The sequence below is a fragment of the Schistocerca gregaria genome, chromosome 1 (genome assembly GCF_023897955.1).
Source record: "Schistocerca gregaria isolate iqSchGreg1 chromosome 1, iqSchGreg1.2, whole genome shotgun sequence".
Classification (NCBI taxonomy): domain Eukaryota; kingdom Metazoa; phylum Arthropoda; class Insecta; order Orthoptera; family Acrididae; genus Schistocerca; species Schistocerca gregaria.
This window is the reverse complement of record NC_064920.1, coordinates 689,471,805-689,499,633: the sequence shown is the minus strand read 5'-3', so window position 1 is coordinate 689,499,633 and position 27,829 is coordinate 689,471,805. Positions and strand designations below refer to the sequence as shown.

The 27,829-nt window shown below is 44.0% G+C and overlaps 1 non-coding gene across 1 annotated transcript; it reads left to right on the top strand.

The window, feature by feature from the left end:
• The first annotated feature begins 9,473 nt into the window (after positions 1–9,473).
• Trnaa-agc (transfer RNA alanine (anticodon AGC)) lies at positions 9,474–9,546 on the top strand. Its single transcript has one exon. It is a non-coding gene; the product is annotated as a tRNA-Ala (tRNA).
• Positions 9,547–27,829: the final 18,283 nt, after the last annotated feature.

Below are 27,829 nucleotides of genomic sequence, written 5' to 3'. Positions count from 1 at the left end.
AGACACCACCAAACTGTCTGACATTCTGCTCAGACGGTGGGTGCCCGACTTTCTCTGCTACGCGTGGAGCCAGGGGGCCGCGTTGGTGGGGAGGCGGGTAGAGGTCCGTACGCAACAGGCCACCGAAGGCCAACGAACGACAGCCAACGAATTCGGCCGAAGGTCCGTCACCAATGCGTAGGGTTCGGCCTGTCATCCTCAGCAAACCAGAGAGCTGCAGTCACAGGATCAGGCCGTGTGGAATCGCAGTTGGATCTGAAAACTTGTTGAAGTCGTTCCCATTTTTTTATTGTTATAAAGTCTATAAGGATATTGCTCAACTTTGTGGGACTCATATCAAATAGAACTAAAGGTGGATATTGAACGTATACAGAGGAGGCCAGCACCAGTGGTCCCAGGTTCGTCTGATACGTGGGAGAGCGCCTCAGATATGTCGAAGGAACTGAACTGGCAAGCTCTTGAAGATAGACGTAAAGTATACCGGTGAAGCCTACTTACAAATTTTCAAACCCAGCTTTAAATTATGACTTAGAATATACGACAGCTTCTTACGTATCACTCTCGTAAGGCCCGTGAGGACAAGATTACACGGAGGCACTTAAACAGTCATTCTTACCGCATGCCGCACTTGAATGGAGCGGAAAGAAGCCTTAATAACTAGTAGAACGGGGCGTGCTCTCTTCCGTGCGCTGCACAGTGGTTTGCAGAGTACAGAGCTAGAAGTAGCGTTTTAATTGCAATTTAACAGGCATATACGAGGCAACAGAGGATTTTGCACTCGTCGCATGTGGAGTATTCGTTTTACTGCAAGAAGCTGATAGAAGAAGAGAAAGAAGAAATGACGCTGGTGGGCGACCTCTGAAAGGGTAGGGGGCAGTTTGATGGGACAAAATTAACGTCTGACCTTAAAGCTGAATTTCATATCTTCTTCCGAATGAAAGTTAGCTACTTCGAATTGTTATTTAATCGCGTACGCCCTAAAACTTCCAAAGATAACACCTCTTTTAGGAGAGCTATACCTGCTGCGCCGGACCGTGTCACCGAGAGGTTCTAGGCGCTTCAGTCTGGAACCGCGCTGCTGCTACTGCCGCAGGTTGGAATCCTGCCTCGGGCATGGATGTGTGTGATGTCCTTAGATTAGTTACGTTTAAGTAGTTCTAAGTCTAGGGGACTGATGGCCTCAGATGTGAAGTCCCGTAGTGCTTAGAGCCATCTGAACCATTTGTACCTGCTGCAGAAAGGTTAACAGTCACACCGAAATATTTAGCTACTGGGGATTCACATGCCAGCTTAACATATTACAGTGAGTACATACTCGTTCAACACACACAGCAAATCGCTACTAAACCAACAAACATTCAGGTCGGCGTTCACACTAGGAGAAGGTTCCCAAGTTCAACCAAACGCCAACAGTTTGATGTTACCATCAGCTGTTCGAACCGCAACCAAAGCCAACGGTTTCATAGGCTTCAATTTGCAGCTCGGACACACCAGTGTAAATCTCGGCCAACGAAGTAGTTGCTTGTTGTTGATTGGTCTAGCGCGTGCACGCCTTTTAACTGGACGGTCAGAGCACTGGATAGCTGGAGCCGTCCACTCACATCGCTCTACAGCTTCCGATATAACGTGCATGAATGAATGTGAAAATCTCTGGACTGGACACTAAAAGACTGGGTTTTCAATTAAAGAACTGCATCTGTGTATATGTTTTGCAAGTTGCTTTTGGCCAGCGTTCAAAGAACGCGCACGCACCTTTACGCACGATGCGCCGTAGTCCTCCACGCATACGGCTACATTGTCAGGTATTTCGGATACCATTCATAGCCTATCTGTGAAAACAATGTTGACGTCCTTCACCTCCAAGAGAGGCACGTCCATGTTTGATTTCAGCCATCCAATTCTCAGCTGTTAAAACTTTAATAGAGGAACACTGCTTCTGGACATCACTAATTTTTGGTCTATTTTCATTGGTGATACGCCATCCAAAACCAACTATCTTATGGCGGTTCGGTGTTTCAGTTTATCCAAATCGACGTACACATACAGCACTACCTTAAAATTCCAGACGTGCAATAAAAAAGGAAGGAAGATTAGTGTTTAACATCCCGCCGACTGCGCCGTCATTAGAGAGACAGCAGAAGCTAAGATTACGAGAGGATGGGGAAGGAAATCGGCTGTGTCCTTTTCAGAGGAACCATCCCGGCATTCGTCTGGAGCGATTAAGGGCGACCACGGAAAACTTACACTAGGGTGGCCGTGCTAAACATTCAGTAACATAACAAAACTAAATTTTAATAGTATGGGCGTCACCTCTATCCCAGGATGATACCGTTTCACGTTGCTGTGGGAGTCAAGTTCCATACCGCGTGAACACTCGGTGGCACTAACACAACCTTTGCTTGTTTCTTATTCCAAATTTACGCTGTAAATATTTCAGAAGAACACAAAAAGTTACAGATAAAAGGGAAGTGATCGACTGGGAGTGTACTTAAGGAATGGGGTATTCAAAAAGTTCTTTCGAGTGCTAAACTATAAAACTGCCGAGGACGTTAAGCTTGTTGCCTATCGTGAGGGGAAAGCAGAAATTGTTGTAGAAATCTCTGCTCGGATGTCCCGATTTAGCTTTATTTAAAGCTATTAGTCCTTAATTATCGGTACTATTAACACCAAGCTGCTACGTGATTACACATCTTTCCTGCCCTATTTCAACAAAACGTTTACAATGAAAACACGAACTGTGGATATTGCATAATATTAATTCGCCGAGTAAGCCGAAAACCGAATCACAGTATAAATTAACGTTACAGATTCTTCTCAGTTCGTTTTCATTGATAAATGTAAATTCTGTAACCAATTAGCGACGATGAACTCTATCAGAAAATACCGATTACTACCACAGCTGCACTAATGTAGCAATAGAGCAGATTAGTATCATTGATGTGTATTGTTGACAACGCAAATGAGAATTGTTGACAGCGAGTATTAGAACAAAAAAAACAGAGAAACCTTTTGGCAGCATAGGATCATGTCTGACATTAACCTGATAGTACACTCAGTAGTAATAGCTAACAACTGTGCGCAGTGCACCAATGGCGAAACGCGCCCGTTTGGAGACAGGAAAAGAGCATCAAGGGAAAGGACGAGTTAAATTTATTTGCTCCATTTCAAAATATTCCCCTTCCACTATCGCTTCACACTCACGTACAGGTAGGTTGTCAAAAACGTGCGCGTCTCCAGAACAGTTTCATTATTAGTTTTTTTTTTTTCGAGGGCTGTTATTGTAACATGCTACTTTCGTATTCTTTATCCTGTTTTACCAATAATATTTCGAATTATTGTTAGTAATATTTAACCGTTGTAGTTTTTATTTCTGGGGCAATCGCCCAATAGAAACATTAGTAATAAAGAGTTGGATATAGTACTTTTTCCTTAGTGATACTACTCGTATATGCACAATATGCTGCTATTTTGGTCCCTTCTCTCAGTTAGCAGAGCTACAACGTACCTATGCGATTGTTACGAACTGTTGAATTTTAACTGATTAAGTCTTCTTCCAAACGTTCTTATTAACATCAATGACGGCCTTCATCAAAGGCATCACTGCAAAATAACCGAGCTGGTTCTCAGGAAGTGGAATAGAATGGAGAAGATACGATGTACCGCGATGAAAACGAAGGAGCAGATTTCGTGGCCAGTTTCAGACAAGTACCTTTCACATTAATTTCTCTGCTGTTACACGTTCTGCCATATTTCTACGTACGCCATTTGCCCAAGGGGTTCATACAGTCCTACACTATATCTTCTAGTTAATGAACAGCCTTTTTTTTTATTGGAGGAGCTGTTTCAAAAATTGAACTGAAACTGTGCTTATAATCGAAGGTAAAAATGAGTTGACAGATAACGGTTAAATGATAGTGTAAGGATGGTTCCGGAATATTTTTTTAAACTGCAAGCTCCAACGAACGTGAGTCTAAATTTTTGTTAATTGAGACACAGCTGTTAGAATGTAACTGAAACAGCTGCTAACAGAATGTGTTAAACAAAGACTAAATTCAAAGCTGATTTTCATAAATTCTCCCTCCGACTGCAACGCACTTTGAAATTCTCTTATCAGCTGTAGATCTTCTGGTGTCATATTGGCGTCTTTTTACGAGGGTAGCACTAGCCATAAATTCGACTCCTGTGTGCATGTTTTCTTTACAGACTTCGCCTTTCAGTCGTCCCAACAGGCGAAAATCCAAGGACGTAAGGTCCGGGGGCCTTGGTGGGTAAGAAACGTGACTATCTCTGCAGATCCGTCTTGCAAGGTATGTAAGGTTTAGATTATATGCCACCTGACGACTATTGTGTGCAGAGGCCCCGCCATGCTGGAAGAACTTAACCATCCTTGAAACCAAAGGAGCATCTTCCAGTAATGCAGTTATCTCGTTTTCAACAGTCTAGAGAACGGCATCCTGTCAGACGACCCGCTACGACTACAGGACCGTTCCATTGATTGTCTACAAAACCGCACCACACATTTACAGGAAAGCGTTCCTGAAAATGTCTCCACAAAGGCATGCAGTTTTTTCGTCGGACCTCCGATATGAGAAGTGCTGTTGACGCCGTCACGAGTGAAACTGGCATCACCAGTAAACAAAAGGACACGTTCTACCAAGTGAGTAATGGCTTCTGCTTCATCACACTCTCTTCATCTGCACGTTCAGATAGGATACAACTGCTGGGCGCTGCACCAGTCACGCAGTTTAGTGAAAACACGAGCAAACACACTTGAATCTGGTACTCTGCGGTTAGGAAATCGTCTACCGTATTCTCTACAAGCAGCAGCAGCATTTACAATTCAAAACCCGCACACAAATACCATTTTCGCATACTCAGCGTTTGTAAACACGCGCGGAAAGATTAGACGGTACAACAGAATTGGTCGACATATCACAATCGCAGTTGAAAAATTTGTGTAAACTGATGCACAACTTCATATAATTAATTTCGAAATAAAAGTGGCAATCGGTAGCTAAGCCCAGAGCATATGGAGTATCGATAGGCGAAACGAAAACTTATCCCTGTGACGACCTACATCTCTGTAACCAATAAAAACTGGGCACGTGTTATATGAAATGTTTTTTCCAATTAGTCTGTACTTTTCACATTTTAAAATATCTACTACCCCTCCTGAAACACCCTGTATTTGGACAATAGCATTTTCTGTGTAAGCAGCTCATGGGCCTCAGTGAGAGAGTCAGGGAAATGAGGATCGAATTCGCGTGGCTGGTAAACGACCGTTGCACTGGTACACCGACCAGCATGAAAGTGGTTGCTAAGCAGTTTCTCAGGCTGCTGTGGTGACTCCAATCTCCGTTTCAGAACATATCATACATATTCACTTAAAACACCCCAATACATAGAACAAAGTTTACGTGATTCACAGGCAGATGGAGCACTCCACTTCCCTCCCTCCCCGCGCGGGATTAGCCGAGCGGTCTTGGGCGCTGCAGTCATGGACTGTGCGGCTGGTCCTGGCGAGTCCTCCCTCGGACATCGGTGTTTGTGTTTGTCCTTAGGATAATGTAGGTTAAGTAGTGTGTAAGCTTAGGGACTGATGACCTTAGCAGTTAAGTCCCATAAGATTTCACACACATTTGAACATTTTTTTGAACTTCCCTCCCTCACGATAACTAACCACTGTGGCGACAGGAAGGCTGTACGACCAAAAAGTTAACATAAGACAAACTTTCCAGATCGCGCTAACAGTGCGTCCCTTGTGACGGGATAAATGCTACAGTTGGGGTTTCCATCTGTCTCCTCTCACAGAAAATTTTGAGAATCATAGTACCTCGAGGGAACACCTTGTTTATTTTTAAGATTAATAAAATTTTTAAAAATGAGAAAAACACGTTTTATTGAGTGATTACTTAAATTTTTAATCATAATTAATAACACACAAATCGTAATAAAAATTTAAAAATATTTAGTATCTTGAAAATATCGAATAAACTTGTTAATGAAAGCTGTATAAGTTAACTGCCGTTTTTAGCAACTGTAGTAAGTCTTATTCGCTTTATTTTAAAGTGTCTTCAATGGCCACTGTAACGATATGGTTTTTTCTCTTACAATTTTGTTTGTTGTGGTCATTAACAAATGGTTCAAATGGCTCTCAGCACTATGGGGCTTAACTTCTGAGGTCATCAGTCCCCTAAAACGTAGAACTACTTAAACCTAACTAACCTAAGGACATCACACACAGCCATCCCAGAGGCAGGATTCGCACCTGCGACCGTAGCGGTCGCGCGGTTCCAGGCTGTAGCACCTAGAACCGCTCGGTCACCACGGCCGGCAGTCATTAACAGCTCGCATGCATTACATATTACTATAGACAGTTTTTATTCTTTTCGTTATCCACGATTTCCTTGTTATTGCATTCTTCTTCGACTTCCGTTTGCATGAGTTGAGTTTTTTCACACAGCACTTTTGCTGTACTTAATATATTCACATTTGTGTGTTGGGAGGTATCACTGTTCCTTCACCACTTCGCGTGTGATACCTCCCAACATACAAATGTGAATGTATTAAGTGCAGTGAAAGAGCTGCGCGCATAAACTTAACATACACGTGGAAGACGAAAGAAACTACAAGAAAAAACAAAAAATCGTGAATAACGAAAAAAATAAAAACTGTTTACAGTAATAAGTAAAGCATGCAAACTGTTAATGACTACAACAAACAAAATTGTAAGGGAAAAAACCGTGCTGTTATAGTGGTCACTGAAAATGCTTTAAAATAATGCGAAACGAGTGTGGTGTAAATAAGACTTTTCTTACAGTTGCTAAAGACGGCATTTAATCTATAGAACTTGTGTATGTGGATCTGTGGAAAAAGAGGCTGAATAACGAAGAAGACAACATGTGCACCAACAGTTTTTCACGGAGCACTTATTCACTTCCCAGTGTTTTGCGAATGCAATTTGCGAACCGATGCGCCAGAGACACGTCTTTGAGTTGGTTCTACAAATTCTGCTGCTGAGTACAGCATAACATAAATTAAATACAGCAGGACTGTTCACACATTTTGATTCTAATGAAAACAGAAATAGTGACGTTGCACGAAATATACCAAGAAGGTTGAATACTGGTAGTCACACAAACCATTCACAGGCAGCACCGGCCTACAGACTATGAACATAGAGCACGTATACTGATTCAATAAATCAATAAGTAATGAGTGGCTTCATATGGAAGTATAAAAAATTCATAAGATTATGTACAAATAATTAGTACAATAACCGTGTTAATTACGTCGGACAGGACAGATTCTATACGCTTTCATTCACCTCGTGTTAGTTCGTAACGTACTTGTATGGGTTTGCTTGTTGCTGGGAGCATTAAAGAGTTAAACTTCAAGGCCTTAAAATTTAAATAAAACAGGAAAGATATTTAAATACGCCATTAAGACACAGAAATGTACTTCTACATCCCAGTACGATACGAATATTGCCAGATAGTTTACTTTTTGGTCCCGACGAGGAATGGGAACTGGGTTACTGGCCTTACTGACTGACACCGCGCCCTTGTTCGCAACCCCACATACAAGCGGTTCTTTTCAAATATTCTATGGAACGCCTTTCATGACCCGCCTTAGAGTTGGAACGTCCAAGCCATGAGATGCTGATGTTTATTTGCCGACATGATCTTCTGAACCAACTACAAACGGAATCGCCATAAAAATTTCGAGAAGGCACGTCTGAATGTTCTACGATCCAAAGGAGCGAACGACTACTGGAATTTCGATAAATACGTAAAAACGTCCCTATACAACTCCTTTCATTTCCGTCGCTCCACTGTGTGTCGTCTTCCCACACTTTCTTCCTTTCCTACCAACGTATTAGTAATAGGTTAGTTGTTTTGGGACAGGCCTGAAGAGGTGCATTTCTGCTTTTCTTAGGACACAAATGGCGGTGGAAAGTAGATTTGTTTTTGTAGTTTCCCTTTCCTGTCTAGGAGAGGTAAAAAAACGGTAAGGTCACCATGGGAAAAAAGGTAAGCAGGAGATCCCGGGTTCGTATCCTGATATTTAAAAAATAATTAAGAAACAGAAGTAAATGTCTTTCTTTTAAATTGCTTTCGACTGGTCATCGTGCAGCTGCCTTGCAATCTTTTCGTGCCATCAAAGGGTTGATCATCAGTCATGAAAACGCTATGTATATTAACTGGTAGCACCACCCGATGGAGCCCGCTTCCTAAATCAGCCACATTTTTAACCAAAACTGTAAGGTATTAGCGTTTTATGATCACTCCCAACGGTCACGCATCTCACTGGCCTTCAGAAGAATGGAAACAGTTCCTTCGCAGAATTGGAACACGTAAAATGTACGACAACAGTGATTAAATGAGCCATTATTGTGAGGTAGAATACGTTACTTGTTTGTAAGGTTTGCAGATGTAACGAGTTTCGCACATTCTTTTACGCCAGCGTTCTCAACCTTTCAGTATTCGCGACGCAATTTTAAACCCCCCAAGACGGTCGTACATAGGCAACAAGTGTTCTCGGAAAGGTCCGGCAATAGCTCCAGATACACAAAGATGAAATGTATTCGCAAACTGCGAATCTTGTACCACCACAGCTACAGAGTATACTGGAAACAAATGAAAATATGTGCCGGATCGGGATTCTAATCCGGATTTCCCGCTTTCTGCCAGCGATCGCCTTAATTGCTTTTTTTCTCATTTTGTTCGTTATAGTTCGTTGCACCTGTGCGGGGCGGACGTCCCACGATACAAGCTCAAGTTCATTGTTGATCCATTTACTCCGTTTTTTTTTTTTTATTACAGAGAGCAGCGAACCCTCTGAATGAACAGCCTGAGCTACCGTGCCAGCATTCGGCTATCCGACCATGCTTCACGGACAGACCCAGACTTCGGTTTTCCCAGTGTTTGCTTCCTATATTGCTCACACAATCATGTGATTCCTACGCAGGGAAGACTTATTTAGTTTTCTCGTCAGATTACCTTCGCTTTTGCATGAAATACTTTCGTGCAGTGTCTGTATTTGACAGTGTCGATGCAATGTTTCCTCCAATATGCTTGCCGGAAGGTAAGAAGAAGGCAGTCTGACGAGTTCTTAAGAGCAGGGGAGAGGGCTTAGCGAACGGCAGTAGCGAAGTAGGCTGCAAATCATATCCGCATGCTTAATCGGAGAACAGATGTAAGGCTTCGAGAACAGATTACGGTTTTCATTCATTCCCGAACTTCCACGCGGATGCAGTTCCCCGCCAGGATGAGCCCTATCCCCGCAAAATATCCTCAGGTATTTGACTACCGTAATGGACACCTCCTTCTGCTTCCAGTTCGGCTCTTTGGCCGAGAGCCCCACCACGTTACTTCAGGCCCCCACCAGAGTCACGCTCTGGCTCCGAACACAAAAGTGAAAGGTTGGCACGCAGTCTTGAAGTACGCGCAAAGTTGTTTTCTACTTTATCTGGGGGCGTAGCTCAGATGGTAGAGCGCTCGCTTAGCATGTGAGAGGTACCGGGATCGATACCCGGCGCCTCCAGACCAATTTTTCAGTTTCTGTATTTTTCTCTGCAAGACGGAACCTCAGCCAATTGTGAACTGTTTCTTTTAACGTTGGTTCCCACTCGCTACGATACTATAGTGTATCACAGTGCTATGGATACTGTACAGGAAGCTAACATCGAGACAATCTTCAACAGCACAAGCACACCGAATATGTAGCAGAACTCGTTAAACCGACACTGTCAAAAAATATTAACTATACTGAAAAAGGACACCTTGAACGACTGGACATGGGAAATTCACAGAGTATGTACATTAGTATGTTCTGCATAAATGACCATCAATTCAGTCACCACGGTTCAGCATGTGTCCTGTTACCTAGAAGGCACAGAGTCAGCCATGGACCCTGATAACTTGTTCCATGCGTTATGGCATCGACGCGTATATGGCGCCAATGGCGTCATGAGGTATCACCCACCATGCTGCATTCGTCTTGTTCCGAAGTTCATCTGTGGTGGTTGGCGTTGGGTCACACCGCTGCACCTATCGTTCCACAATATCCCAAACATTTTACACTGGTGATCTGGCGGGCCAGAGCAAAAGGCTGACATCCTGCGACATCAAGAACGCACGGATTCGTGCAACATGTGATTGTGCATTGCCTTCTTGATAAACGGTGTCTGAGGTGTTGTGCAGAAAGGGTATGGTTACGTGTCGCAGAATGTCATTATGTAGGTCACGCTGGTCACAGTGCCATGGACAGGCACAACCTGTGATTTTTGGTTGTACCCAGTAACACCCCGCACCTTAAAGCCTTGAGTTCGTGATGTATGTCTTGTGCGAATACAGTCACTGAGATGTCACTCGCCCTGTCCGTGGCAAACCAAAACAGGCCATCATTTTCAAACAAACAGGACCTGTATTCTCCCGAAAACACTATCTGATGCCATTCCTGTCCCCAGTGACGTCGTTGCACACACCATTGCCATCTAGCACGTTCGCGCACAATCACCAAAGGTAGGCGGAGGAGTGGACGACGCGCATGTAACCGATGCCGTAACAAACGGCGACGGACTCTCATTCCTGGTCGTGTAAGATATGTTACACTATTCCAGTGTTGTGCCAGAGCCGAAGAAGAAGCAGATCTATTTTGCAATGCCACTCGGATGAGGTGTAAATTGTCGCGAGGTATGGTATGTGTGTGATGCAGTCTGACCCATATCGTCGCATTCTACGACCTTCCGTGAACTATTCAGCACACGCCCGTTTCACTGCAAAAATACTTTTCCCACACGATCAGCAATATCCCGGATGGGTGCATCACATTCTCTCATGCCAATAACGCGCCCTCTTTCAGACCCACTGATTTGACGGTTCGCGCATACGTCTGCGAGGCATCCTGCACGTCTGCTCATGTCACACTGATCCGTTAACTTCGCTTTATAGCGACAACGAGAGCCTCAGGCACATTTTAGCGGTCGGTGGTGTTGCGCCGCGATATCGATGCTAACCTTGAATCCACTAACTGACATGGTTGAAATGCTGATCATTTCTGCAGGACATACTGTGAATGTAAACGTCCTATCTCTACTCGTTCACGGTGTTCTGTTTTTTCTCATCATGAGTGTATCATTGGCCTCATGCCCGTTTGGGATGCTCCTCGCACAATTACTTATTAAGTAATTAATATCTGAGGCACATGCTTCCTACCATTTCGCCCGTTTTCTGCATAGGACACATCCAGTAAGGGACAGTTAAAACCAGCAGTCCAGGCTGATACGAAACTAGGGTGTTCTGGAGCCCTGTCCACGACTCAGTAACGCTGGCTCAGTAACACCACTCTGCGGTGTCTACTGTACGGCGGTCGCGCACCTCACGGTTCTTGCTCATATGAGGATGCACTTATAATCGCCCGTAACCGGTCGTGATTGAACTAATAAAACTATTTACAGCCGAGGCGGTTTATTGTCTGATTTCACGATGCCCAGCTGCGGATGCCCTTTCAACCAAATTTTATACGAGTGTAAGAAAATGAACAATCTCACCAATCAGTCCTACATCTTCCTTAATGTTCGCTTATCAGAGAGTTTCATGAAAAAGGGCAGATGAATTCGTTCTTTCTCCACTTGTAAGTAATAGTCTAGCGCGTAGAGCACTAAACTCCGCCCATTGGGATCCCGCATATGGATGGGGACTTTTCCATCTCCTTCCAAGATGGCCCCACATTCACTCAGACTGCTGTGCACCTGAGTGCCGAGGATCTTCCATGGGGATAAAAGGCGGCCAGGGCGAGGGGTCCGCCACGCTGTCCCCTGCCATTGCCGCGGCGAATAGAAACGCTGCGCTCTACCTGCACTTCCTGTCGCGGATTTCGTGACCCGTGACGTCAGTGTGGTGCTTCCCGACCACATGCATTTTAGCCGTGGGTTTTTCGCCGTTTTAGTTATAAAAACATATCTACACATTTTACGCAGGTTTAGGACTGGCTATGGACATACACTCATGCTCATAAATTAAGAATAATGCTGATACGTGATGAAACAACGCTCTGGTGGGAGGTTTTCTGCTTTAAATCACCTCGGGGTATGACCATGCGATGCATTTCACCTGCGGTAGTCTACATCTACATTCTACATTTATACTCCGCAAGCCACCCAACGGTGTGTGGCGGAGGGCACTTTATGTGCCACTGTCATTCATTACCTCCCTTTCCTGTTCCACTCGCGTATGGTTCAAGGCGAAGAACGACTGCCGGAAAGCCTCCGTCACACGGTGGCGCTGGTAGCAGTCCACATACGCAGATGTGTGTTGGTGCTTGTCAGAGTACGGTGCAGCGAGTAAGTGTGCAGACGTTTTCAGACGTGCCAATGGTGACTGTGTGTTGAAAATGGCTCAAAGAACACATGTTGATGACGTTATGAGGGGTAGAATACTAGGGCGACTGGAGGCTGGTCAAACACAGCAGGTTCTAGCACGGGCCCTCCGTGTGCCACAAAGTGTGACCTCAAGATTATGGCAACAACTCCAGAAGACAGGAAAGTGTCCAGGTGCTATAGTACAGGACGTCGACAGTATATAACACCACAAGAAAACCGATACCTCACCATCAGTGCCCGCAGACGGCCACGGTGTACTTCAGGTAGCCTTGCTCGGGGTCTTACTGCAGCCACTGGAACAGGTATCTCCAGACACACAGTCAACAGACGACTGAATAGACATGTTTTATTCGCCCGGAAACCTGCAAGGTGCATTCCACTGACCCCTGGTCACAGGAGAGCCCGTAGAACGTGGTGTCAAGAACACAGTACAAGGTCATTGGAATAGTGGTCCCTGGTTATGTTCACAGACGAGTCCAAGTAGAGTCTGAACAGTGATTCTCGCCGGGTTTTCATCTGGCGTGAACCAGGAACCAGATATCAACCCCTTAATTTCCTTGAAAGGGACCTGTATGGAGGTCATCGTTTGATGGTGTGAGGTGGGATTATGATTGGTGCACGTCTTTGCATGTCTTTCATAGAGGATCTGTAACAGGTCAGGTGTATCGAGACGTCATTTTGCACCAGTACGGCCGCCTTTTCAGTGGTGGTGGTGGTGGTTGTTGGGATGTTTAAGGGGGACTAAACAGCTAAGGTCATCAGTTCCCCAGCCTTTTCAGTGGCCTGTTCTCCAGACCTAAACCCCATCGAGCACGTCTGGGATGCTCTCGGTCGACGTATCGCTGCAAGTCTTCAAACCCCTACGACACTTCAGGGGCAACGATAGGCACTGGTGCAAGAATGGGAGGCTATACCTCAGCAGCTGCTCGGCCACCTGATCCAGAGTATGCCAACCTGTTGTGATAACTGCGTACGTGTGCATGGTGATTATATCGCATATTGATGTCGGGATACATGCACAGGAAACAGTGGCGTTTTGTAGCACAAGTATTTCGGGACGGTTTTCTCAACTTATCAGCAATACCGTGGACTTAGAGATCTGTGTCGTGTGTGTTCCCTACGTGCCTATGCCATTAGCTCAAATTTTTTTGTAGTGCCACATTGTGTGGCACCACATTGTGCAATTATCCTCAATTTACCAACATGAGTGTAGTACGAGACGTACTGAAAAGTAATGCCTCTAAATTTTTACGTGAAAACTCAAAGCTTTTTAAGTAAAATTAAATTTGTTAACACTCTGCGCCTTTATTCTTCATATGTACGTATTTGTTTCCCGTCCTAGATACCCTGGCGAAGTACTCATTTCTCCCAACAACAGATCGGTTTGTTGACACCGTCACTGTAGAATGTTTAACTTTGTTGAGGGAGCACTACCTCAGTCCTGGTACTCCCGGTTAGGGCGAGTTGGTGGAGGTCGATGAGGAGTGAACTAAAGGCAGCCTTTTTGTGTTTCATGGGATGATGAGGATAACGATGGAGCACGGTGTCAGTGCTTCACCGTTTCCGGCAAATATCAAAAACAAAAGTACTGTTCCTTAATGTGTTTAAGAAATCAAGGTAATGCGCCATTAATATGGTGTTCGATTTCAAACTGAATACCAGACTGCTGTGAATTCAAGTGGTTCACCAGGGAACAGCAAAACCCATTGGGCCCTTTTTTTTGTAAGAGGAAGTCATCAATGTAACGAAACCAACTAAGGACTTCAACACCGGATGCTGGGTGTTTCTGCACAAAACCGTGTTGAAAATTAGACAGAAATATGGTTCACAGACAGTAAGACGAAGGATAACCCATTGCTAGTACCTGTTTTCGAATGAAAAAGAATCAACAAGTAAGTATAATTCAGAACAATTCCTCACAACTTCAGCATTCCATTAATTTCATCAGGCGAAAGATTGCTATTGGTATGCGAATTTTCAGCAGTAATATTCTGGACTTCGTGCGTAGTATACGTTTTTTAATGTCTAAAGATGCTAATTTGGCATCGTTAGGAATGAAAATTAGATGTGCACTGTTGCGTAACGAAAAACTAGATGGGTCTACAAAATGCCTGTTAATATAGTGGGCTAATAACTTTGCTGCCTGGTAGAAAACGCCATTTCTGGTGTTGACGATCGGACTCGCCGAAAGACCAGTCTTATGTAACCTGATAACAGCTCGTAACCTGGGTGCCTGTGCATTTATAGATATAGAGATCTCTTTTGAAAAGAGATGGGAAAAGATTAAGTCGATTTTTTGTGTTTCGTCAGTCGGGCCAAAACTCCAACGTTAGATGGCTGATGGAGCACCTCACGGAAATGGAATGCAGGGCGGGAGAGAATACCAATTTCCACTCGGTATCTTTGCCAATTAGGTAGGGGTCAGTGAAGTGAAGTGGAAGGAAGACAAGGATTTCTGGTCAGATGAGTATCGGGTAATATCAACAGCAGCAGAAAATGGTATAACAGGTGTAGGATTCGTAATGAATAGGAAGGTAGGGCAGAGGGTGTGTTACTGTGAACAGTTCAGTGACCGGGTTGCTCTAATCAGAATCGACAGCAGACCAACACCGACAATGATACTTCAGGTATACATGGCGACGTCGCAAGCTAAAGATGAACAGATAGAGAAAGTGTATGAGGATATTGAAAGGGTAATGCAGTATGTAAAGGGGGACGAAAATCTAATAGTCATGGGCGACTGGAATGCAGTTGTAGGGGAAGGAGTAGAAGAAAAGGTTACAGGAGAATATGGGCTTGGGACAAGGAATGAAAGAGGAGAAAGACTAATTGAGTTCTGTAACAAGTTTCAGCTAGTAATAGCGAATACCCTGTTCAAGAATCACAAGAGGAGTAGGTATACTTGGAAAAGGCCGGGAGATACGGGAAGATTTCAATTAGATTAAAAATATGGCTCAAATGGCTCTGAGCACTATGGGACTTAACATCAATGGTCATCAGTCCCCTAGAACTTAGAACTACTTACACCTAATGACATCACAGAACACCCAGCCATCACGAGGCAGAGAAAATCCCTGACCCCGCCGGGAATCGAACCCGGGAACCCGAACGTGGGAAGCGAGAACGCTACCGCACCACGAGATGCGGGCTAATTAGATTACATCATGGTCAGACAGAGATTCCAAAATCCGATACTGGATTGTAAGGCGTACCCAGGAGCAGATACAGACTCAGATCACAATATAGTAGTGATGAAGAGTAGGCTGAAGTTCAAGACATTAGTCAAGAAGAATCAATAGGCTAAGAAGTTGGATACGGAAGTTCTAAGGAATGACGAGATACGTTTGAAGTTCTCTAACGCTACAGATACAGCAATAAGGAATAGCGCAGTAGGCAACACAGTTGAAGAGGAATGGACGTCTCTAAAAAGGGCCATCACAGAAGTTGGGAAGAAAAACATAGGTACAAAGAAGGCAGCTGCGAAGAAACCATGGGTAACAGAAGAAATACTTCAGTTGATTGATGAAAGGAGGAAGTACAAACATGTTCCGCGAAAATCAGGAATACAGAAATACAAGTCGCTGAGGAATGAAATAAATAGGAAGTGCAGGGAAGCTAAGACGAAATGGCTGCAGGAAAAATGTGAAGACATCGAAAAAGATATGATTGTCGGAAGGACAGACTCAACATACAGGAAAGTCAAAACAACCTTTGGTGACATTAAAAGTAACGGTGGCAACATTAAGAGTGCAACGGGAATTCCACTGTTAAATGCAGAGGAGAGAGCAGATAGGTGGAAAGAATACATAGAAAGCCTCTATGAGGGTGAAGATTTATCTGATGTAATAGAAGAAGAAACAGGAGTCGATTTAGAAGAGATAGGGGATCCAGTATTAGAATCGGAATTTAAAAGAGCTTTGGAGGACTTACGGTCAAATAAGGCATAAGGGATAGATAACATTCCATCAGAATTTCTAAAATCATTAGGGGAAGTGGCAAAAAAACGACTATTCACGTTGATGTGTAGAAGACATGAGTCTTGCAACATGCCATCTGACTTTCGGAAAAGCATCATCCACACAATTCCGAAGACGGCAAGAGCTGACAAGTGCGAGAATTATCGCACAATCAGCTTAACAGCTCATGCATCGAAGCTGCTTACAAGAATAATATACAAAAGAATGGAAAAGAAAATTGAGAATGCGCTAGGTGACGATCAGTTTGGCTTTAGGAAAAGTAAAGACACGAGAGAGGCAATTCTGACGTTACGGCTAATAATGGAAGCAAGGCTAAAGAAAAATCAAGACACGTTCATAGGATTTGTCGACCTGGAAAAAACGTTCGACAATATAAAATGGTGCAAGCTCTTCAAGATTCTGAAAAAAGTTGGGGTAAGCTATAGGGAGAGACGGGAGATATACAATATGTACAACAACCAAGAGGGAATAATAAGAGTGGACGATCAAGAACGAAGTGCTCGTATTAAGAAGGGAGTAAGACAAGGCTGTAGCCTTTCGCCCCTACTCTTCAGTCTATACATCGAGGAAGCAATGATGGAAATAAAAGAAAGGTTCAGGAGTGGAATTAAAATACAAGGTGAAAGGATATCAATGATTCGATTCGCTGATGACGTTGCTATCCTGAGTGAAAGTGAAGAAGAATTAAATGATCTGCTGAATGGAATGAACAGTCTAATGAGTACACAGTATGGTTTGAGAGTAAATCGGAGAAAGACGAAGGTAATGAGAAGTAGTAGAAATGAGAACAGCGAGAAACTTAACATCAGGATTTATGGTCACGAAGTCAATGAAGTTAAGGAATTCTGCTACCTAGGCAGTAAAATAACCAATGACGGACGGAGCAAGGAGGACATCAAAAGTAGACTCGCTATGGCAAAAAAGGCATTTCTGGCCAAGAGAAGTCTACTAATATCAAATATCGGCCTTAATTTGAGGAAGAAATTTCTGAGGATGTACGTATGGAGTACAGCATTGTATGATAGTGAAACATGGACTGTGGGAAAACCGGAACAGAATAGAATCGAAGCATTTGAGATGTGGTTCTATAGACGAATGTTGAAAATTAGGTGGCCTGATAAGGTAAGGAATGAGGAGGTTCTACGCAGAATCGGAGAGGAAAGGAATATGTGGAAAACACTGATAAGGAGAAGGGACAGGATGATAGGACATCTGCTAAGACATGAGGGAATGACTTCCATGGTACTAGAGGGAGCTGTAGAGGGCAAAAACTGTAGAGGAAGACAGAGATTGGAATACGTCAAGCAAATAACTGAGGACGTAGGTTGCAAGTGTTACTCTGACATGAAGAGGTTAGCACAGGAAAGGAATTCGTGGCGGGCCGCATCAAACCAGTCAGTAGACTGATGAAAAAAAAAAAAAAATGTTTGCCAGGAGGCGGTCTCATCCGAGACGTGGAAGAGGCTCTGTCGGCGGCTATCGAGCACGCAGGGTGCAACCGTCTGTAAATAGTGGCACTTGTCGGCACGAATTAATCCGTCCCTTTCGGCGCATGGCTGTTTTGCTGAAGACAATTAGCATCGTAAGCGGGGTGCAGGCTAAGCTGACTATCTGTAGCATTGTGCCCAGCGTCGATAGCGATCCGCTGGTTTGGCGCTGTCTGGAATGCATAAACCAGAGACCTAGACGACTATGCGACGGTACTGGATGCGAATTTCTTGAACTCTGCTATCAGGTGGAGAATTGTAGGGATTTCGTTAATAGCTCCGGGATGCATTACACACTACTAGGGTAGCGGAGTACGTGTGGCGTCCACATATTATTACTATTCTTTTATTTTTTTTAGGTTACAGAACACTTCCCCCCTGAGATAGGAGATGAATTTCCTGCCATAATCTAAGTTATATCAGCCACAAAGTTCCCAGAATATGCTCTTCTTCGCAAATCGGATACAGAAAGGGACAATATGATAGTAAATTGCAGCAGCAGCAAAGGAAAGATCCCAGAATTAGAATTGCTTATTGAAGGGTACAATGCCCAGATAAAATTAGGAACAGAAAGATGGTTGAAATCGGAAGGAAATAACACCAAAATATTAATTTCATATTGAAATACTTATCGTAAGGACAGATTAATCGCCTACGGGCAGATTTTGATGCAGCTGTCCACACTATTGTGTCCTGTGTGAGCTTTTTCATCTCTAAATAACTAGTGCAATCTTCCTGAATCTGCTTACTGTATTCACCTCTCGGTCTCCCTCTAAGATTTTTAACCCTACCCCACTCCTCCCCCCCCCCCCCTCCCGGCCTACCACTTGCCTCCACTACTAAACTGGTGATCACTTTATATTCAGAATGTGTCCTATCAAACGATCCTGTCACACTTTCTTCCCTGGGACACTCCTGACGAAAACCTTGTCTCTGATGCACATTCGCCGTCGAAAGCAACATACTATGCTCTACTACTTAAGAAGTTTTCGAGCCACTCACAGATCTGTGAAATTACTCCAAACGCTCACATCTTCGTTAACAGTGGAGCACCGTGTCAAACACCTTCCATGAATCTAGGAATACGGCTTCTGCCTTTTGCCCTTCATCCATAGTTCTCAGTGTATCATGCAAGAAAAAGACAAGCTGAGTTTCGTACGAGCGATTCTTTCTAAAATATGACTGATTCGTGGACACAAGCTTCTAAGTTTCAAAAAAGTTCATTATACTCCAACTGAGAATATATTCAAGGATTCTGCAGGAAACCGAAGTTAGGGATATTGGTCTGTAATTTTGTGGGTCCGTTCTTCTACCTCCTTATTTACCGAAGTCACCTGCGCTTTTTTTCAGCCGCTTGGGAATTTCTCCTGAGCGAGAATTCACGATAAATGCAAGCTAGGTAAGCAGCCAATGCCGTAGGGTACTCTTTGTACAATCTAACTGGGATTTCATCCGGACCTGATGATTAATTTTCTTCCAAATCTTTCAGTTGTTTCTCTACTCCAGGGATGCTTATTACTATGTCGTCCACACGAAAGCCTGTCCGATGGTCAAATGACGGCATGTTTGTACGATTCTCCTGTGTGAACGATTTTTTGAACTCGAAATTTAAAACTTTGGCTTTCGTTTTGCTATCTTTTCAACAGCCATTCCAGACTACTCAATAAGGGATGGAGGGGAAGCTTTAGGCCCTCTTAGCGGTTTTACGTAGAACCATAATTTTCTAGGGTTCTCTACCACATCTTTTGCTAACGTGTGACGGCGGTACCTGTTGTATGCTTCGCGCATATATCTTTTCACAGACGGACGAATCTTTACGAACCTTTGCTCGTAGTCATTTGTGCGTTGTCTTTCGAAGCGAGAGTGCAGCAGCCTCTTCCTCAGCAGCTTCCGAATTTCGTTATTAAACCACATTGGGTCTTTCCCATAGTTTATCCACTTACTAGGCACGCACTTGTACAGACCACGATTTACAATCAGATTAAACTTTGCCCATAATTCCTCTACGTCCATCTTACTGGAGGTAACTGCTGTCAATTCACTGTGTAAGTGAGATAGGCACAACTGCTTATTTGCTCCATGTAGCGTTAACGCTCTCCTAGCCTTCCTCACTGATTTATACATTCCAGACAAATTCCTTCATAAAGACTTCATCATTTATATCTGTATCTGATATTAACAAATTTCTCTTCTTCAGAAATGCTTTTCTTGCCATTGCCAGTCTCTACTTCGGCCATCATCAGTTAATTTACTGCCCAAATAGCAAAACTCATCTATTACTTTAAGTGTACAGTTTCCTAATATGATTCCCTCGGCATCACCTGAATTAATTCCATTATTCTTATTTTGCTTTTTTAGATGTTCATCTTATATCCTCCTTTCAAGACACAGTTCGTTCCATTCAATTGATGTTCCAAGTCCTTTGGTGTCTCTGACATTGGTACAATGCCATCGGCAAATCTCTCTTTTTTTTATTTCTTCTCCTTGAACTTTAATCTATACTCCGAATTTTTCTTTGGTTTCCTTCACTGCTTGCTCAATGTACATATTGAATAACGTCGGGGATAGGCTACAACCCCGTCTCACTCCCTCTTCATCCACTGCCGTCCTTTCATGGCCCTCGACTCTTATAACTGCCGTCTTGTTTCTTTGCAAGTTGTAAATAGCCCTTAGCTCTCTGTATTTTACCCCTGCCACCTTCAGAATATCAAAAAGTATTCCACTCAACATTATGAAAAGCTTCTACTGGAAGTCGTAGGGTCAGTCTTACCTCGCCTGTTCCTACATTTCTCCTGAATCTAAATTGATTTTCCCCGAGGACGGATTCTAGAAGTTTATCCATTGTTCTGTAAAGAATTCGGGTTAGTATTTTGCAACCATGATATATTAAACTTATAGTTCGGTAACTTTCACACCTGTCAACGACTGATTTCTTTGGAATCGGAATTACTACATTCTTCTTGAAGTTTGAGCGTCTTTCGCCTTTCTCTACAATTTTGCACGCCACATGGAAGAGTTTTGTCATGGCTGGCTGTCCCAAGGGTATCAGGGGTTCTGACGCAATATCGTCTGTCCCCGGGGCCTTGTATCGACTTAGATCTTTCAGAGTTTTGTCAAATTCTTCTCGCAGTATTATATCTCCCATCTCATCTTCATATAAGTGTACTTCTCTTTCTAAATTATTGCTTTCAGGTTCGTCTTCCTTGTATTAGCACTCTGTAAGCTCCTTCCACTTTTCATTTTTCCCTTTTTTTTTCTTAGGACTGGTTTGCCATGAGCCCTTGATATTCATACAGCTGCCTCTCCTTTCACCAAAGCCCTCTTTAATTTTTCCGAAGACGGTATATCTTTCCCTTAGCGTAAGATGCTTCTAAACCATTACATGTGTCCTCTTGCCACTCCTGCTTAGAATTCTGGACTTCCAGTGAATCTCATTTTTTAAAATTTTGTGTTCTCTTTCGCCTGCTGCATTTGCTGCATTTTTAAATTTCCTCCTTCCAGCCGGCCGGAGTGGACGAGCGGTTCTAGGCGCTACAGTCTGGAACCGCGCGACCGCTACGGTCGCAGGTTCGAATCCTGCCTCGGGCATGGATGTGTGTCATGTCCTTAGGTTCGTTAGGTTTAAGTAGTTCTCAGAGCCATTTGAACCATTTGAACCTCCTTTCAACAGTTAAATTCAATATCTCTTGTGTTATCCAAGGATTCCGACTAGGCCTTGTCTTTTTACCTATTCCATCCTCGGCTGCCTTCACTTTAACATCACTTAAAGTTACCCTTTCGTCTTCACTGTATTCCTTTCCCCCGTAGTAGCCTAACGTTCCTTGTGAAACTCTCAACCACCTCTGGTTCTATCAACCAATAAATTTTGGTCAGAGTCAACTCGAAATGTCTTACAATTTAAAATTTGGTTCCTAAATCTCTAACCACTATACGCTGAAGCGCCAAAGAAACTGGTATATGCATGGGTTTCAGATACAGACGTATGTAAACAGGCAGAATACGGCGATGCGGTTGGCAACGCCTATATAAGACAACAAGTGTCTGGCGCAGTTGTTAGATCGATTAGTGCTGCTACAATGGCAGGTTATCAAGATTTCAGTGAGTTTCAACGTGATGTTATAGTCGGCGCACCAGCCATGGGACACAGCATCTCCGAGGTAGCGATGAAGTGGGGATTTTCCCGTAGAACCAGGAATCCGGTAAAACATCAAATCTCCGACATCAATACGGCCGGAAAAATAACCTGCAAGAAAAAGGACCACCGTGACAGAAGTACAACACTTTGGAAAATTACTGCAGATTTCAATGCTGAGCCATCAACAAGTCTCAGCGAGCGGACCATTCAACGATACATCATCGAGATGGGCTTTCGGAGCCAAAGGCCTTAATGACTGCGCGATGCAAAGCTTTACGCCTCGCCTGGGTCTGTCAGCAACGACATTGGACTGCTGACGACTGGAAACATGTTGCCTGGTCAGACGAGTCTCATTTCAAATTTTATCGAGCGGATGGACGTGTATGGGTATGGAGACAACCTCATGAATCAATGGACTCTGCATGACAGCAGAGGACTGTTCAAGCTGGCGGAGGCTCTGTAAAGGTGTGGGCCGTTTGCAGTTGGGATTGGTATGGGCCCCTGATATGTGTAGAAACGACTCTGACAGGTGAAACGTACGTAAGCATCCTGTCTGATCACCTGCATCCATTCATGTCCATTGTGCATTCCGACAGACTTGAGCAATTCCAGCAGGACAATGCGACACCCCACAGGTCCAGAATTGCTACAGAGTGGTTCTAGGAAGACTCTCCTGAGTTGAAACACTCCGCTGGCCACCAAACTTCCCAGACATGAACATATTGAGAACATTTGGGATGCCTTGCAATGTGCTGTTCAGAAAAGATCTCCACTCCCTCGTATTCTTACGGATTTATGGAGAGCCCTCCGGGATTCATGGTCTCATTTCCCTGGAGCACTAGACGCCACGTTGTGTTGCTGCACTTCCGCGTGCTCGTGGGGGCTCACATGACATTAGGCGGGTGTACCAGTATCTTTGGCTCTTATTGTGTGTAAGTGTATTTATTACAGTAACGAATTCTGTCATCACGGATGCCGAATGTGATTTCATCTGGCTGAAGTTAAGCATCAAAGGTCAGTCAAAAATAGTAATCGGATGCTTTTATAGATCTCTTGGGACCGGAGCTGCTGTGGTAGCGCGCTTGAGAGAGAACGTCGAGACTAGCAATTTTCCTGGTCATGCCGTTGTAACACAGGGTTACTTTAGTTTGGTTGCTATCGAAGGGGAAAGTCGTATCATCAATACTGGTGGCATTATTCTAATAGTCTTGTCCGAAAATTTCTTCGAGCGGACAATTAGAGAACCCTCTCGTGAACGTAATGTCTTAGGTCGCCCACCAATAAAGAGACATGAACTTATCGAATCAGTTAACGCAGAGGAAGGTATCAGTGATCATAAGACTGATAGCAAGTCTAACTACGTATTTCAAACGGAATGTTAAGAAAGTTAACAAAATATTTTTGCTTGAGAAGAATGACAGGATACAAATTGCAGGGTATGTGAGTATTCAGCTCAAATATTCAGTACTACGGACGAAGATGTGGAGCACAAATGGAGAAAATACAAAATCATCGTTTAGCATGCCTTAGACAATTACGTTCCAAGCAAGGTCCTACGGGATGGTATAATAGCCGGGTTACAAAACTGCTAGGCAAACAAAAAGATTTTAAGCAAGGTTTCGTCACAGATTCAAGAGAAGTCAAAACCATTCAAGAGAAGTCAAAACCCAGCATACAAACAAAAGCTGAACGAAGCGAAAATGAGCTTAAGGAGAGCAGTGACAGAAACTTTCAGTAACTTTGAAAGAAAGATTTTGTAAGTCGATCTGAGCAAAAACCTTAAGGGGCAATCGGTAAGTGGTTCGAAATCCTCTATTCATTGAGTTTGTAATCATAATAGGCCGAAACGGAAGATGACAGAGGGATGACCGAAGTGCTGAATGCAGACTTTCGAATTTTTTCACCGTGGAAAATCACAACACGGTTCTCCCTTCCAGTCATCAACGGCAGATATTTAAACAGCCGAACGCGGAATAGAAAAGCAACTACATTTACTTGGTAGTGGAAATGTATCAGGATCAGATGAGATATCTAGAAGATTATGCAAAGATTATGTAAAAAAAGTTGCTCCCCTTCAAGCTGCAGTTTATCGTAGATCGCTGGAGCAACGAAGAGTACCAAGCGACTGGAAAAAGCCTTAGGTCATTCCCGTTTTCAAAAACGGTCGTAGAATAGATGTACTTAATTATAGCTATGTATTGCTGACGTCAGTTTGTTGTAGAGTTATGGAAAACTATGATGTTGTCTTTTATAGACATTATATTGCTGAACTGTTGACAGTCCTTTAGATCAGGCAGGCAGATTGGCACCCATAACTGAAGCCATAAAAATCGAACGAGTTGCTGCTGTGATCATGTAACGTATGTGCGTTATGGAGAACTGGCACACAAATTACCGTCTGGGCGTTGCTACACTACTGGCCATTAAAATTGCTACACCAAGAAGAAATGCAGATGATAAACGAGTATTCATTGGACAAATATATTATACTAGAACTAATATGTGATTACATTTTCACGCAATTTGGGTGCATAGACTCTGAAAAATCAGTACTCATAACAACCACCTCTGGCCGTAATAAAGGCTTTAATGCGCCTGGGCATTGAGTAAAACAGAGCTTGGATGCCGTGTACAGGTACAGCTAGCTGCCCATGCACCTTCGATGCGATACCACAGTTCACAAGTGGTTCAAATGGCTCTGGGCACTATGGGACTTAACATCTGTGGTCATCAGTCCCCTAGAACTTAGAACTACTTAAACCTAACCAACCTAAGGACATCACACACATCCATGCCCGAGGCAGGATTCGAACCTGCGACCGTAGGGGTTACGCGGTTCCAGACTTAAGCGCCTAGAACCGCACGGCCACACCGGCCGGACGTTTTCAGTTAGTGACAGATCTAGAGAATGTGCTGGCCAGGGCAGCAGTCGAACATTTTCTGTATCCACAAAGGCCCGATTGGACCTGCAACATGCGGTCGTGCATTATCCTACTGAAATGTAGGGTTTGGCAGGGATCGAATAAAGGGTAGAGCTACACATCTGAAATGTAATGTCCGCTGTTCAAAGTGAATCAATGCGAACAACAGTTGACCGAGAAGTGTAACCAATGACATCCCATACCATCACGCCGGGTGATACGCCGGTATGGCGATGACGAATACACGCTTCCAATGGGCGTTCACCGCGATGTCGCCAAACACGAATGCGACCATCATGATGCTGTAAACAGAACCTGGATTCATCCGAAAAAATGACGTTTTACCAATCGTGCAACCTAGTTCGTCGCTGAATACACCATCGCACGCGCTCCTGTCTGTGATGCAGCGTCAAGGGTAACCGCAGCCATGGTCTCCGATCTGATAGTCCATGCTGCTGCAAACGTCGTCGAACTGTTCGTGCAGATGCTTGTTGTCTTGCAAACGTCCCCATCTGTTGACTCATGGATCGAGACGTAACTGCACGATCCGTTAGAGCCATGCGGATAAAATGCTTATCATGTAGGCTGCTAGTGATACGAGACCGTTGGGATCCAGCACGGCGTTCCGTATTACAATCCTGAACCCACCGATTCCATATTCTGCTACCAGTCATTGGATCTCGACCAACTCGAGCAGAAATGTCGCGATACGATAAACCGCAATCGCGATAGGCTAAAATCCGACCTTTATCAAAGCCGGAAACGTGATGGTACACATTTCTCCTCCTTACACGAGACACCACAACAAAGTTTCACCAGCAACGCCGGTCAACTGCTGTTTCTATATGAGAAATCGGTATGAAACTTTCGTCATGCCAGCACGTTGTAGGTCTCGTCACCGGCGCCAACCTTGTGTGAATGGTTCAAATAGCTCTGAGCACTATGCGACTTAACTTCTGAGGTCATCAGTCGCCTAGAACGTAGAACTACTTAAACCTAACTAACCTAAGAACATCACACACATCCATGCCCGAGGCAGGATTCGAACCTGCGACCGGAGCGGTCGCTCGGCTCCAGACTGCAGCTCCCAGATCCGCACGGCCACTCCGACCGGCTTGTGTGCATGCTCTGAAAAGCAGATCATTTGCATATCACGTCATGTTCTTCCTGTCGGTTAAATTTCGCTTCTGTAGCACGTCATCGTAATATAGCAATTTTAATGGCCAGTAGTGTACTTCCGCATGTCACTTACATCGAACATTGTGACTGAGTTCTCAGAAAGACAACGGTCCATTCCTAAATCAGCTGGGGATCTACATCTGACGATTTCGGCGTTATGTGGTCGGTAAACCGTAACCGTGCTTTCTGGAGACGTGTACTACTGATTGTTGTAGTGCCAAGACGCTGGACGAGAACTCTTCCTCCGACCCCGCGCTGCCAGAGCTGAGGCACCCGCCACATGAATGGCCAGTTTCTGGCTGCTATCCAGGTCACCGCCCGTGCGGAAGTCCAGATTGCTTTCTGCTGGGGCCACGCCTGAACAGGTTATTTGCCTCGCGGCTATCCGCAGCGAAACGTCGGCAACAGCGCCTCGTAGGAAGCGTCTGGGAGCTTAAGTTTGGTGGTAGAGTGCTCACCTACATTTGACATGTACCAGGGTTGACACCAGGCTTTGTAATCGCGCCATTCGAAGTTAATTCTCAATGTGTAGAACGATGAACATACCAACACGTACAGATGATTAACTTTCACAAATATCCGCAGATATAGCTAAACAGCATTTAGCACACAATGTAAGATTCCTGTATTTCATCTTTTCAGCGTAAACGCCGTTACAATCACGTTTATTTGGCACGTATAGATACAAAGTGGCATTGAAATTCATAGACTTTCACTCAAAACACAGTTTCGTTAGAAATAAATTATACCTATCCCGAATGAGATCATCACTCTGCAACGGAGTGTGCGCTGATATGGAACTTCCTGGCAGATTAAAACTGTGTACTGGACCGAGAGTCGAACTTGGGACCTTTGCTTTTCGTGGGCAAGTGCTCTACCGCTTATAAACTTTATTATTTATACCTTCTTTGCAGAGACTAAATTCGGATGAAGAAACGTGTGCCACGCTATTGTACATACTCCTCTGCATAACTTATAGCAGAACCGAATCCAGGCTCCATATTCTGCAACTTGTGTTCCTAATACATCATTTTCAACGTAGTTATTACTGCTGTTGCCTACTATGCGAAGCTTTAGAGGCACAGGAATGCAATTAGAACGATTTTCTAGTGTTCGAAGATTGTTATCATCTCCTCTCTCGTGTGTAACGCAGCGCGACTTTTTGGAAAACGGCCATCTGGAAAGCTTTCTGAGTACGTTGATTTTCTCTTACAATTTTATTCAGTGTACGAAACGTGTTGGTAATGGCTGTCGGAGACACTTGGATGTGTAAATGTCATCCTTGTGGATCATAAAAAATAATTTTTCGCCGGAGCTTAATACGCTTTTTATGGAAATAAAAAGTGAAAAATATTGGGATAATTTGAAACTTGAAACTTCCTGGCAGATTAAAACTGGGTGCCGGACCGAGACTTGAACTCGAGCCTTTGCCTTTCGCGGGCAAGTGCTCTCAAGAGACGAGGTACTGGCAGAACTAAAGCTGTGAGGACGGGGCGTCAGTCGTGCTTGGGTAGCTGAGATGGTAGAGCACTTCCCCAAGGCTCTCCGACTGCCATTATCAACACGTTTCGTAAAATGAATAAAACTGTAAGAGAAAATCAACGTACTCAGAAAGGTTTCCAAATGGCCGTTTTCCAAAAAGTCGCGCTGCGATAGACCCGGGATAGGACATGATGACCATCTTTGAACGCTAGAAAATTGTTCTAACTGCATTCCTGTGCCTCTAAAACTTCGCACAGTAGGCA